The 15,115-nt window shown below is 27.1% G+C and overlaps 1 pseudogene; it reads right to left on the bottom strand.

Moving 5' to 3' along the window:
• Positions 1–5,403: 5,403 nt before the first annotated feature.
• LOC101508130 (chalcone--flavanone isomerase 2-like) lies at positions 5,404–15,115 on the bottom strand (annotated as a pseudogene).

The raw sequence follows: 15,115 nt of genomic DNA, 5'->3' as shown, positions 1-15,115 counted from the left end.
ACTATAAGAGATTAAACAATTAGATAATATAATGCATTTTTTTTACACATATACACATTCAATCAAGACACGGATCATGACGTTTATTTTATTTTCTTAGTTCCAAAACTATCTCCTTATATAATATATAATAGACTAAATTATATTCGTGGTCCCGTAACTTAATTTTCAGGTAACGTTTTAGTCATTTATCTTTTTTTTTTCCGACTTGGTCCTTTATTTTAATTTTAAGTGACAATTTGATATTTTATGTTTTAAAATTTCAACAATGTTATCATTTTTTATACAAAAATTCAAAAAAAAAATTCAATCAAAACTCATAAAATTAATTATATTCTTCAATATAATACAAATTTCATCAAATTCGTAATGCAAATCTTCAAATAAACTCATATTTTCATACTTTATTTGATATTGTTAGAAATAAATGACTAAATCGGAAAAAAAAAAAAGATAAAGGACTAAAACGTTACCTGAAATTAAGTTAAAGGACCACATATGTAATTTAGCCTATATAATATTATATGATAAAATATGATTGATGTATATAAAAAGGATACCCTTACATATTATAAACATTAAACCTATAATATACAAAAATACATATACGATATATATCAAAATGTGAGTCACAAATTTTCAACATTTATTCAACACTTTATTTTATTTTTATTTTTTTATATCGGGATATCAATATATCACATCATTTTTTTTATCTTAAGGTATATGCACTTTATAAAATATTCATAGAATGATATATGTGATGATATAAAATAGGTTAAATAGCACATGTGATCCCTTAATTTAATTTCAGTTAACATTTTAGTTTTTTATCTTTTTTTTTCTATTTAGTCTTTTATTTTAATTTTAAGTGATTATTTAATTTTTTATATTTTAAAATATCAACAATGTTATCTTTTTTTTTTTCAAAAATTCAAAAAATTCATCAAAAATTTCAAATAAAACCCATAAAATTAATTATCATCATCAATATAATATAAATTTCATCAAATTCATAAATTAAATCTTTAAAAAAACTCATATTTTCATCTATAACAACATCAAATAAATAATGAAAATATGAGTTTATTTAAATATTTAAGTTACGAGTTTGATGAAATTTGTATTAAATTGAAGAATATAATTATTTTTATGGGTTTTATTTGAATTTTTTGATGAATTTTTTGAATTTTTATATTAAAAAAAGGATAACATTGTTGTCATTTTAAAACATAAAAGATCAAATTATCACTTAAAATTAAAATTAAGGGCCTAATCGGAAGAAGAAAAAAAAAAGATAAATAATTAAAATGTTAACTGAAATTAATTTAAGGGACCACGAGTGTTATTTAATCTATAAAATATGTATGTCATATGACCTTTCGCAAGAATCATTGACATGAAAACTATAGATCAAGAATACATTGTACATGGTGAAAATTATATAATAATGTAGTTACATATTTTTTTTACTGAAACCATTTAAATTTAAATTTGAGATTTAAAAATAATAAATTTACTTTAAATTCATATTGTTCAATCTTGATCTAACAATACATGCAATTAAAATCTAAAAAGTATGAGTCAATATTTTAAAAAATTATCTTTGAACATTCAAACACTCAAAGTACACCTTAAAAGAAAGAGAAATAAAAGACAATATGAAATTATGATGGAAAATAGAAATAAAAAGAAAATAAATGTATTAATGAATCTTACATAGAAAATGATGAATCTTATATTGAAAATGAGAGTTCCGAATATAGCTGTAGACGTCAATATTTTGGGGCGGACTGAAAATGGTGAGGATGTATAGTGCACAAAACATGATGAGTTGCACAACTTGATTTAGTACTCATGGGCTTCGGCATTATTAGCTCTATTATTTTGTCAAAAGAAAACAAATCATTACCTTAAAAAGCTGGAGAATACATCATAAGGCCAATATTTTGAGCTGTCCAAATCAATGAAAAAGTCAATCATTGCTATCTCTAAAAGTAAAATAAAACAAAATACAAGATAAAAACCTAAACAACATGTGATTATTCGTTTGTTTTCAACTAACATTAAAACCTAAACAACAAAAAATGTACAACAATTGGAGAACAAAAGTGCAAATGACAAAAATAATTATTGGTCTGTTTAATTCAAAGTTACAACAACATGTGATTTTGTTCCCTCAAACTTTTCCAACTAAAACAAAATATGTACAAGTATACGTGAGTCAATTACAATCGTTGTATTACGATAGATATTTGATTTTTACCGTAACTATTCATAAAAAGTTATGTATATGAATGGTTATGATGTGTTGATAATATAATATTTTTTACACCAACGATACATAATAATTAAACTTTTCTAGTTTCATCTCTACTTTTGGTCTTAAAAGTTAGCCATTAATTCAACATTTATTTATCAATTGCATTATTTGTATAAAGGCCGGATTTTTGGCCCCTAAATACCAAATTTTTAATAATGGATGACAATAAGACTCATATTTATTACTTACTTGAAAAAAATATACATAATAGGTAAGGTAAAAATTTGCGTTATAATTATGGATTTTGATAAATAATTACCTGCAAAAATGAGTGGATGCAAGTAGATATACCTATCTAGCCTCACTCTACACCCACATAATAATTCATGGAAAGTTAGGGATTTCCTCGATTATAGGTTATTCACAATTTTATTTGTGAGTAATGATTCACTTTGCAAAGAAAAAATGCAATATTGATGTATTAATTGCAATTAATATTATCAAATCTTGGTGCAAAGAAAATAAGAGGAGGCAAAAGAGTTATTTAAGCCTCTATAAATATTATGTTAAATTTATAAAAATAGATGTATTTTATCTTGCATAAAATAAATACAACACACACATGTCAACAACACATATAGATTTTATCACGACTAATTATATTTAAGTTATCAATATAAATATTAAAATAAAATTATAATATAGATTGATTGAACTCTTTTTTATTTTTTAGATTGGATAGAAATATTTATTAATTAAGACATATAAAAAGGTAACAACTAATTTCATAAAAGATACTAATTATTTTCTAAAATTTGTTTTGTTTTTTATTTAAATTCAAATAAATTTGTGTTTAGTATAACAATTAATTTTTCTTTTGTTTTGTTTCTACTAATATCACTAAATAAAATAAATATTTATATTATTTAATATAGTTTTTGATGATATAAATACTTTAATTTATTATTTTTATAATTTAATATTATATAATTTTAAATTTTTGTTAATTGTATTAAAATGATATTATATTATGTAATTTATCCATTTAGTTTAAAAGTGCAAGTACAACACGAATATTGTAGTGCATTATCCGGATCTACTTATTTTCGTTCTTAATTTCAATTAGTTTTTTGTTTTTCAATAAATTTTAACTTTTTTCAAGTTTAAGAGTCTAAGTGAATTTTATGATAGATATTGTTGATTAGTATTTAAAAATTATTAAAATTATTAAAATAATTTATAATTTGCATTTTTACAAATATAAATATTATATAATAATTATTAATTTACTGCAAAAGATATATTTATTTTTATTAAATTAACATTTAAATCATTATTTTAATTATAAAAATATTTTAAATACTAAACTTCCGCGTTTTACTTTATTGCCCTTCCACGACTCACCTACCCACTTCTATTTATTACTCTACCTACCAACTCTTTGAAAGGCTAGTAACATTGACAATATTGTTGACTAATACAGATTTTATATGTACTTCATTAAAGGTTTGGTGTCTTTAATAATCTTGGAGTTTGAGCGTTTGGTTTTGTCGGTCACCATTAAGGAACCTTGCTAAGAGAATAACTTTATGAATAAGTTTTATTTTTTACAAAATTTATTTTCAAAAGTGTCTCCTTTCATGCAACTATACATAAATTAGAGTAAAATATCATTTTAATTAATCATTAAATAATTAAAATAAATTTATAAAAAATATAATTTACAGAAAAAATAGTATCTGATCGTTATAATATTAAAAATTAAATTGATTAATATTTTAATTATTCAATAATTAATTTGAGTGTTTTAGTAACTCATAGATTAAAATAACAATTTCATATACTTTTTTAATGATTAAAATAATAATTTAACTTATAAATTATTATCTAATATAATGAAAAATAAAATTTTAAATGATACACTTAAAATTCTTAATAAGTGTGGTTGTCGTTTACTCACGATACCAATCACATTTACATAAATCCACTCACGTTTTAAATGGTGTAATAATTAAACAACAATTTCTATTAACTCATTTTCTTTTCTATTCTTACTATTTCGGTTTCTGTATGTGAAAATTAATTTGATTAATATATATAAAATTTCAAAAAAAAAATCACAATAAAATATATTTTCTTTTTAAAATTATCATTTAATTATTAAAAGAGATAAGTTCAAAATTATTATTTAATTATTAAAAGAGATAACTAGTTGATATTTTAATTTCTTACATTTAATTAGGAGTATATTTGAGAAAAATTAGTTAATACTTCTTTTCATTTGAAGAGTGTTTTATATAAAGTAACGTTCTTTTTTCACAAGAGTGTTACATTGGAGTTTTTTAGTTCTAAGAAGATAAAGTTTATTTAATTTTCTATATTTAATTTATGACTCGATGAAAATGATGGTGAAGATCATGAAGAACCATAATAATTTTAATTTTTAGGCAAAAATATATATTTGTTCATTTAAACTAACTCAATTTTCGATTATCTCTTATAAGTTATCTATTCATCATGTTAATGATTTAAATTTGTCAACTCAATACTGATATAAAAAAGATTGATACTTGTCCTTTAAAAACTTGAAGTCTAACATTACAAATCAAGCATAACAAAAAAAAAATATCAAATTGAGAAATAAAAAACTTCAAAAATATATGCAACAAATTGAGTTAAAAATAAATGATAAAAAAATGTGTTTTAACATATTTTTTTTATGAGGTATTGAGGTGTTTACTAAAGAACCAACTCAGTCTCCAAAGAAAATGAAATAAACAACAAATAGATTTTTTCTTTGTCTAATTATTAAAGACGTTAATTTATTTTAAATGTCTTTATAACAAGGACAATAATTATGAACATCAAACTAGATGTTCACACTTGTTTATACCATCATGAAAAGTGTAAGAACAAAGAGTGTAAACAGTTCAATTTAAGATAGAAATTAGGCATATGCATGTACAAACAATGACAAAGAGTGATGCAATTAGTTTAAACTTCAAAGTCATACTTGCATAAAAAAAATAGTATGCATTCTTAATTTAAAGAACACTCAATTAATCACATAATATCATTAAAAAATATTCATTCTTATTATGATGCAAATATCATAAGAATTGAGATTAAGTGTACCTCCTTTAGTGATTTTGTTCAACAACGAGCTCTTTAATTGTTGCCTCTTCCCATGAAGGGGATCTAGTGTCGAGATATGTCTTATAAACATGCGGGTCACCGTTGCTGTGAAGTTCCAAATGACTTTTAGAATCTTGTTGAATCTCGATGTGCACAATTAATGGTCTTCTATATTTTGCTAACACAAACAATCCCTCTTTGATATGGTCAATAGTAGTCATAGGAAAGTTATCAATTCCTTTCTGTCAAATTACAACATTGTAGGTTGATATGGTCTTTGAAATTGAAGTAACAATGTTGATTTACAAGGAAGGGGGTTTGAATTGTAAATTTACCTTTTAAGAATTTCTGTTAAAAACTTAAGAAAACAACTCAAGATTGATTTTGGTTATGAAAACAGAAAACGGAGAACGTTATTGGTTTTTATTATAAAACAGAGAACGTTCCTTAATTAGCTTAAAATAGAAAATCAGTTTGTGTTTTATCTTAGTTAATCAATTAAGCTTAACAAATAAAGAGATAGGATAGAGAATACCACACAAATATATATCTTGGTTCACCCAATTTGGGTTACATCCAGTCCTCACACTGTGAAATTTTCCACGAAGTGTTTAAAACAAAGAACCTTCTTGATTTTACAGCACCTAGTCTAGATCAACCTTGATCTGTTTCAATCTCTATTACTTTCCACCCAGAAAGTAACAACAACACCTATCTAACTTTGATAGGATTCAATCAATCTAAACAAACTATAAAGAAACTCTTATAGTTTGAGTTTTTACAATAAGATTGTTTTTTGACAGAATCTGAGATATCTCAACTCTTGTTTGAGATTTGATTCTTTACAAAGAATTTCAGTAATAATCAAGCAACTTGATATGAGACTTTAGAACTGCTTCTTCTTTGCGAAATTTGAGAACTTCAAGTATATGTATGTGATTGATTTGTGAGATTTTACAACACTTGAATTTCTTATTTTATTCTTGGATATTGGCCCTCTATTTATAGGCTTTAGAAGCATTTAATGAAGGTTAAAAAGAGCTATTGGTAGTGCTCTGTATTTTTGACTGAAACCAATATTTCAGAATAAAAATAATCCAACCTTGATTTGATTTAAAAACTGCTTTGATTATTCTGTTACAATCTTTGTTAAGTCAGTTTTGTCTTCTAGTTAAAGAGCTTTTGAAGTTTCTCCCTTGAATGTAGCCAAAAGAAGTTTGGAGAAAGATTAAAAGTCATTGCAGAAGAGAACAGACTGTTGCTGGAGTTATGTACAAAACGGAGATTGATTATCAATTTGGATCTGTCATTTTGATCTTTCTGGAGATTTGGTGATCAATCTGGAGTTCATGTTTTGATCATTCTCGATGTCCTTTGTAATGTCTTATCATATATCAAGGTTGATCAAACTTTCTTGACAGTTTGACTTTTAGAGTTCCAAAACTGTTTTACTTTGACTGTTTTGAGTCCTTTTATTTTAGTGATCTGATATCCTATTTGAGCTGGGATGAATCCTAATTGTTCCTTGCCATGTACTGATTCTATTTGAATGAAATTCCGAGCAGAATCTTTGTTAAAGAGGTGGAGAATGATTGGTCAATATGTTGTGATGAACATTCTTGAAACTGAAGATCATTCTCTATTTTTATGCAGAATGTTCTCATTGTTGTCGTTTTTGATTTGCTTGACTCTGTTCTTAATTAAAGTCACTCAAAAGCACAAGTTAAATTAACATAACATTTTAGAATCATAATTAACTTTCTTAATTAACCTTTGTTTATTTTCATCAAAACTTTAAATATGGAGTTTGTCTCAACATAAATTATATGTGTTACTATTCCTTTGACCTTATGGTTGACTTTCAACAAGACTACAAGTGCTTGGTTGTTATCTTCAATAACTGAGGTTTCTTTTTCACCTCCAGTAGTAACCACTATGGTACTACTAATAAATCCCTATCAATTAGTTCTTCCAATGATTTGATCATTATGAGATTTTTTTGAGGAAAGGTCAATCGTGAGATAGTTGTAAAAGTGCCAAATGGAAAATGATTCAAACTCATTTAGAAGTTGTTGATGTTCTTCAACCATATCATCATGATAGGAAACATTAGTTTTGATTGGATGAAAGATATTCACTGTCAAAATATTCTGCTCTTGTGGAGAATGTTCTAGTATGAACTTTTTTGTTTAAATTGATCTTTCTCTTAAAAAAAAAAAATTTGCCACTCCATGATCAGACTTTGGAGATGATATTTGAACATTATCAACTTTTTGATTTATCCAAATTTAACATTGTAATTATTTTTCTTCACCATCCTATTTTTTCATCATAAAAATCAACATATTCATAAAACATAATATGCACAATTTCATCTATAGTTTAGGCCTTAAGATTTTATATTCTATAATTTATATAGAATGTAGAATATTCAAAAAATATACTTTGATGATATTTTAAAACAAATTTGCCCATACTTTCTTTCTCATGCAAAACATAGTAATGACATTAAAAAATATCAAAGTATGATATGTTTTGCTTTCTATTTTTCAATAAATTCAGAAGAAGGTATGTTAAAGATATTTTCCAAGATTAAAAACACGGCAAACAATTTTTATGGATTCTCCCCAAAATTACTCTTCAACACTTGAGTCATTTTAAAATTGTTCGAGCCATTTCTTGTAATTAATTTTTTTAAAACAACTTCATATTGTTGGAAAGTTCTTTGACAAGCAAATCATGTGAAATATAGTTTTCATCCAAAAATCATTTGAAGAATGATGTTTCAAATTTCTCTTGATTATTTTTTATAGAAATGACAATTCTTTTTAAAACTCTTAAAAAACGTGATTTTGTTGAAAATTCATCTAAATATAAAACATAGTGATTTTTCTTTAAACTGAAACATGTGGATGTTTGTTTTACATCAGCCATGTGGGATTTTAAAAAATAACTTTAAAATTAATTTTACAAAGTTATTTTTCACATATCAAACATCTTTAATCTATGTAAAATTATTTCAACTAATGATACACATACCTTTGATTTGTTAATGTTTCCAAATGTTATAGAATTTCTAAATATTTGTAATCAGAGGAGGCACCATACTTTTCCATTCATGTATATTGAGCATGATTTGTTTATGTATCAATGTTCTTTCTTGATTGTTGGATGATGTTCCTACATCACAAGTTAGTAATGATTTTGGTATCCTTATTTGTATGGGTCCTTGATGGTTAGTATATCTTCTTCTAAAAGATTTTTTTTCTTATGATAACAATTTGATTCAACATAGCCACTCTTTGAACAATAAGAACACTTCTTTTTTATTCTTGGAGAAAGTTCTGATATGAGACAAGAACGTTCTTCACATGAATGAAGAAACGGATAACGTTATTCGTTTTTTGGAAATCATTGTGCTTTGAATTTTTATCCCTTTTTTTTTTGTAAAAACATATGGAATCAAGATGTCCAATTTTGTTACAGTAAGAACATCTTATATTACCTTTCTCATCCTTCTTTTTTAACATACATTTTTTTTTTCACAAAGGTTTTTCTTTTGAGAAGTTTTGAAACGTAAATCATCTTTGTCAAATATCAATTCTTCAGATATCATGTTCTTTTGAAAGGTTTCAGTGTTCTTTATCAAGTTAGTTAAATCATTTTTCAAATCAAGAACTTCTATTTTTAAAGAGGTGTTTTCTTCCTTAGTTTTAGTACATTCTGAAATATGATTTTGAATGGGTATCTCATTGACAATCTTTTGTTGCTTAAACATTTTTAAATCAGATTCCTGCAGACTTTGAATGACCTTTTTGAGTTCGTTATTCATAGCTTGAACTTTCTCTTTTATTCTTTTTCTTTACGGAGTTGTTCTATTATTAAACCATATTTTTGAGCAACAAAGTTTGAATCACATAAAAGACTATCAATTTTTTTTCCATTTGTTCACATGAAGGACAAAGTTCATAGATGGTTACCTCATTATTTTCTAAGTTTTCCATTAAGCACATGTTGGCTTCTAACATTAATTATTCTTCCTGAATCTTTTCCTGTAACACTGTTAAGTGCTCAAACTTTAGAAGCAGAGCTCTGATACCAATTGAAGTAGCAATGTCAATCACAAGAAATGAGGGTTTGAATTTTGATTTCACATTTTTAAAATTTCCTGTTAAAACTTAAAGAATTTAACTCAAGATAAATCTTGGTTATGAAAATAGAAAAGGAAGAACGTTCTTAGTTAGTGAAAAATACACAATTTAATTTATCTATTTAATTTAATAATCAAAAGACTATAGATAAATAGAGATAAGGAAAGATATATCACTCAATGATTTATCCTGGTTCACCCAACCCGAGTTACGTCCAGTCCTCACAACCGTGAGATTTTTCACTAAGTGTTCAAAATAGATAACGTTCTTGGTTTTTACACCACTAGTTCAGATCAACCTTGATCTGTTACAATCTTCACCTTTCAACCTAGAAAGGATTTTTACAATCACCTTTCATTCTTGAAATAATTTTTACAAACACACTCAATCTAACATAAAAGATATACTTGAGTTACAAATGATGTGTATGATAAAATTGTTTGGGATCTTGAAACTTCTCAACACAAATGATGTGTATGATAAAAATGTTTGGGATCTTAAAACTTCTCAACACTTGTTTTAGATAAATAAAAGACAAATTTAGTAAATAATGATCCAAAGATATAGTGAAGGGAGTTGGAGTTTGCTTCAAGAGTTTTTTGACTTGTTACTTGAACAAGTGTTGGTAGATTTGTAAATTGAACTCTTGCCTTCATCATCCAATTGATCTTCAATTTATAGATGTTAAAAGACTTTGAATATTTAGTTTAAAATGAATATATCCGTTGGACACACTTCGCAAGTGTCAGATATATTTTAAAGCAATTAAACAGGTGTTTATTTGTTGTCCAGAACGTTCTCCAACGTTCTTGACAAAACGGAGAACGTTCTTGCTTTTTGTTCTCATGGAAAACGTGAATGAGTGAGTGAATGAATTGTAACATGTCATTTGGCACTGTTTTGAGTCAGGTTTATGCAAAACTTTTTGCATAATATTGTAAGTACAATATACTTGTGTACATGCTCACAACTCATCAATTTGGAGATCAATCTTGAGGTTGTTTTTCTTCTTTAGGCATTCAACTCGAGTTTTGGGCTTCACCATTGATTTGAGCAGTCTTGATACTCTTTAATATGTGGTTTATATTGTGGAAAATTATCAATTTTAATTATGTCTTTAAAATAGAATTAAAACTAGAATGTTCTTTTGTAAAAACAAGAACATTATTCGTTTATGTTTTGTATGAGTGTTGAATTTTGACAATTGTTATGTGTCAGTCCTTTGTCTTAGAAACATGATATGCTTTATGCAAAAAGGTACAACAGCAGCGTTCTTGCTATCATGGTTGTCCTTGCTCATAGCTCATCAATTTGGAGGTTGATCTTGATGTTTTGTTTTGCCTTTGTTAATCTTATTTGATCGAATCTATCTAAAACAATCTTGTGTAGATTATTAAATTACTCTGTAATGAATACCGATGTTTTGTAGTGTAGATAGATGTACTTTTGTAGTCGAGATCGGTTTTAAATTTCAGCAGATTTTACTCTTTGTAAACCAGAACGTTCTTAGATTAAAGCTGTAAAAATGAAGAATGTTTTTCGTTTCTATTTTGAGTGATTGCTGGATTTTGACAATTCTAACAGTTGTTGTGTGCCAAGTTTTTCTATTTTATACGTGTGTCAGTGATGTAGTGACTTTATCATTTGTGTTCAGTTTGTACTTGTCTGCTTTTTTGTCATCAACTTTGGGGATTAGTATTGCTTTTTATTTTTGATGCATTGTTTTGCTTTTTGTTGATCTTATGGAAATAATATGTTCAAAATGATCTTGAGTATATAATTATGTTCCTTTGTGATGAATATTGGTTATTTGCGATGTAGATTGATATATTTTTGTAGCCCAAATTGATCTTGAATTAAAGAAGACTTTGTTCTGTGTAACCAGAATGTTATTGGATTAAAGATGTCAAAACCATAACATTCTTCATTTTTTAGACTGTTGTCCATAATGATTTTTCTTTTTTCAGAATGTTGTCAAGAATGCCCTTATTTTTCATAATGCTGTCAAGAATGTTCTTCATTTTTTCTGTTTAATATCCATAACATTATTCGTTTATCAGATTTGATCTTGCTTCTTTCAAATGATCTTGCTTCTTTCAAATGATCTTGCTTCTGATTTATACCATAATATGATCATTGATTGTTGTATGAGTGTATTTGATCATCTTCTTCATGAAGATGCTGTCTTGAATATGTAATAATCATTCTCTTGAATGATTGATATATGATACATTCCTTTTGAGATTATTTCATTGTTGAGTGGATACTTGTGCACTTTGATGAAGTGAACGACTTCTTGCTTGTTGACTTATGCAATTCATGTTCCTTAAACAAAACTCAAGTGCAATTATTATAAGACCACCATTCATAAAACTTAATCATTTATTTCATAAGATTTGTTGTCATGAAAACATACATCAAAAAGGTTTTTGCCTCAACAACAACATGTTCGCCAAACACAGTCTCCAACACTGTCGATGAACTGCCTTGTTCTCAATAGCTGCATCCTCATTTTCTGAGATACTTGCATCTTCAGAGAAACTAAGTTGCAATTAGTGTTTGTCTGTAACACTATTACTCCATTAATTAAAATGCTTAACAAACCTATTAATTGACAATGCTAACTCATAATACTCCATCAGGTGTTGCTTGTAAAAACCTGAGGCACCAGGTGGAAAATTCACATTCTTGAAGGCTACAACAAATTTTTGCATAGCTTCAACTTCTTCATTGCCATAAGTTCCAACAGATTTCAAGTGTGCCACACATTTCTCCCTTACATTCCTTGAGTACTCAGGACCACTCAGCTCCCAAATTTTAGACCCTCGAATTAACTTTTCAAAAGGGCCTAAATAATTATCAATTAATCATTCAACTTGCATGAATTTCAAAAACTTATATTTTACATCAGATTTTAAAAATTAATTGCATCTGAAATAGACATAGATGCATATATATATTTTTACCTGAAATGATGTCTCCGTAGAAATCAAGGGTATGGAGCAACTGTTTAGAGGTTTTACCCTTCAATTTAGTGGCAAGTGAAGCCACTGCTATGTCTTATAAATATACTCCAATGAACTTACCTACACCCAAATGTGGATTTTATGTCGCATCTTTAACAACATTTGTTAAGTAAAAGCGTTGTTGTATTATATTTTAAAAATACACGGAGTCTTAGACAATGCTTTTTTTGAAAAGCGTTGTCTTATACGGATGCCTTTTAAAGCACTTTTTTTAGAAAGTGATGTCATATGTACTAATATTTTAAAAATACACGGAGTATGTAAGACAATGCTTTTATAAAAAGCAATGTCATAGAGTCATAAAACGTTGTCATAGAGTCTTTTAAAGCGCTTTTGCTATAAGCGTTGTCTTAGAGTATCATATATATATATATATATATATATATATATATATATAATTATTTACATGTAACTGATTCAAATCAAAACCCTATTTAATTTCTTCATCAAACTTTCTCTCGGCGAAATAATTTCTTCACCAAACCTCTATTTTTGAAATTAACAACTCTATTAGAAAGTTGAATTACCAACTTTTATACAAATTTTCACGTGGATGGGATCAGTTTGAGTGGTCTCAGTTGGATATGGGATTGGTATGCATAAAAGTATTTGACCCAAGGAAAAATCCCAGAATTTCTTCTATTTTATGGGTTTGGAAAAGTGCCGATTTTCAAGAAAGGGAATCTTATGACATTTTAGGAATATTTTAATGCTAGAAAGTTGGATCGGATGGCCTTTGTGTAAATATTATATCGCCCCCAATTTTTATGAGATACAAGATGCTCACTAATTACCTCTCTATTCCCCATCTTCTGGCAGCGATGTAGCATATTCGACACTGTCACATCTCTTGAATCCCCAAACCTTTCTTCGACATAATCCATCTCATCTCCGACCACATAACCCTTTGTATCTAATCTCCAACACAACCCTTCTATGTGGGACCACGTCTCCGACACAACTTCGCCATCTCATCGGCGTCATAACATCTCAACTTCTCCGCCATCGTAAGTGTCGCGCACCACTTATGTTTTTTTTTTTTTTGCCATTCTCGTTCTGTTTCAGTTTTTTTATTTTCTTCTGCAAATTTTAAGGGTTTATATTTCATTGTTAATGTTTCTTTTTCAGTCATTATTATATATCTTGAGTCTTCGATTGGTTGTGTTTATGATATCGTGCTCATAATCGGATTACTGTTGCTTACTTTTCGCTGCTCTAATTTTTTTCTTCTTTTTAAACCGTCTTTGTTGGTTGGTGTTTCAGGTGAAGGTGGAAAACAGGACATGAAAAGTGGATGTAAGCTTCATTCTTTCTCACACTGTGACCCTTTATTTTTTGTTTTCGTTGTGAATTTGTGAATTTCAGAAACACTATTTACATTTGTATAATTTAGGAGTGTTTTTATGATTTTGCTAGCACCTTTAGTAATTAAGAGGAATACATGGCTCAACACTGACCACTAATTGCTAAGAGTAACGAGTACCTCCACACGAAAGAATGGTTCGAATGATTGAGAAACCTTTGTCATTTTATTGAATTTTTTGTGTATAGTAAAAATACTAAATTAAACCGTTAGTTTTATTTGGATATTTGTTTTTATTTTGAAGTACTGTGGAATTGGTTTCAGGCTGGGAGTAGATCTATTGATTTAGAGTTGACAACATTATCATGTGCCAATCATATAAGATATTGTTGATTGGGACCTGAGGTTATTAGTATAATGGTATATAATTATTGTTGATGAAGTTGTGAAGATTGATGTAATGTTATAGAATTAATTTAGTGTACAGAATAATAAATTTTATAAGAATGGATTTTATAACTAATTCACATGTAGGACCTTATTATTATAGTATTTTTTTAATAAAAAAACATTTTTTTAAATAATCACTTTAAGTAGTTGATTATTTGTTTGTTACAGTCTTTTAAAAAAAATAAGAATTAAAAAAAATCTTTAAAGACCTATGACAACGCTTTTTGAAAAAACGCTGTAAAATACCACATACGACAATATTTTTTAAAAGAAAAAAAAACACTTTAAGATACCACATACGACAATGTTTTTTAGAAAAACGTTGTAAAATAAGACACCTACAACAACGCTTTTATTTAATAAACACTATAAATTTCTACTTACGACAACGTTTTTTATAAAAAGCGCTGTAAAATGAGACACCTACAACAACACTTTTATCCAAAAAAATGTTATAAAAACATTATAATTTTCTACCTACGACAATTTTTTTCAAATAAAACGCTATTAAATATCACCTACGACATCACTTTTTATATTTTAAAAAACGTTGTTATATTTTTTAACAGTACTATATACTATAATGTTGTTAAATGCATACAAAAATCGCTCTTAAAATTTAGTTTTGATGAAGTACTTAATGAAGTTACCCTCAATAGTCAAACCTCTCTCCCTTACACCACCGAGGACATATGACTTTCCGGTGACCGGTGACAGGTGGGGTAACTGTCGGTGAGAATTCAATAATCTCCACTTGGATTGAGGTGGTGTATGATGTCGCCGCCAT

This window comes from Cicer arietinum, chromosome 4 (assembly GCF_000331145.2).
Source record: "Cicer arietinum cultivar CDC Frontier isolate Library 1 chromosome 4, Cicar.CDCFrontier_v2.0, whole genome shotgun sequence".
In the NCBI taxonomy this organism is placed as follows: domain Eukaryota; kingdom Viridiplantae; phylum Streptophyta; class Magnoliopsida; order Fabales; family Fabaceae; genus Cicer; species Cicer arietinum.
Note: the sequence above shows the minus strand (reverse complement) of the source record. Positions and strands in the feature narration are given on the sequence as shown.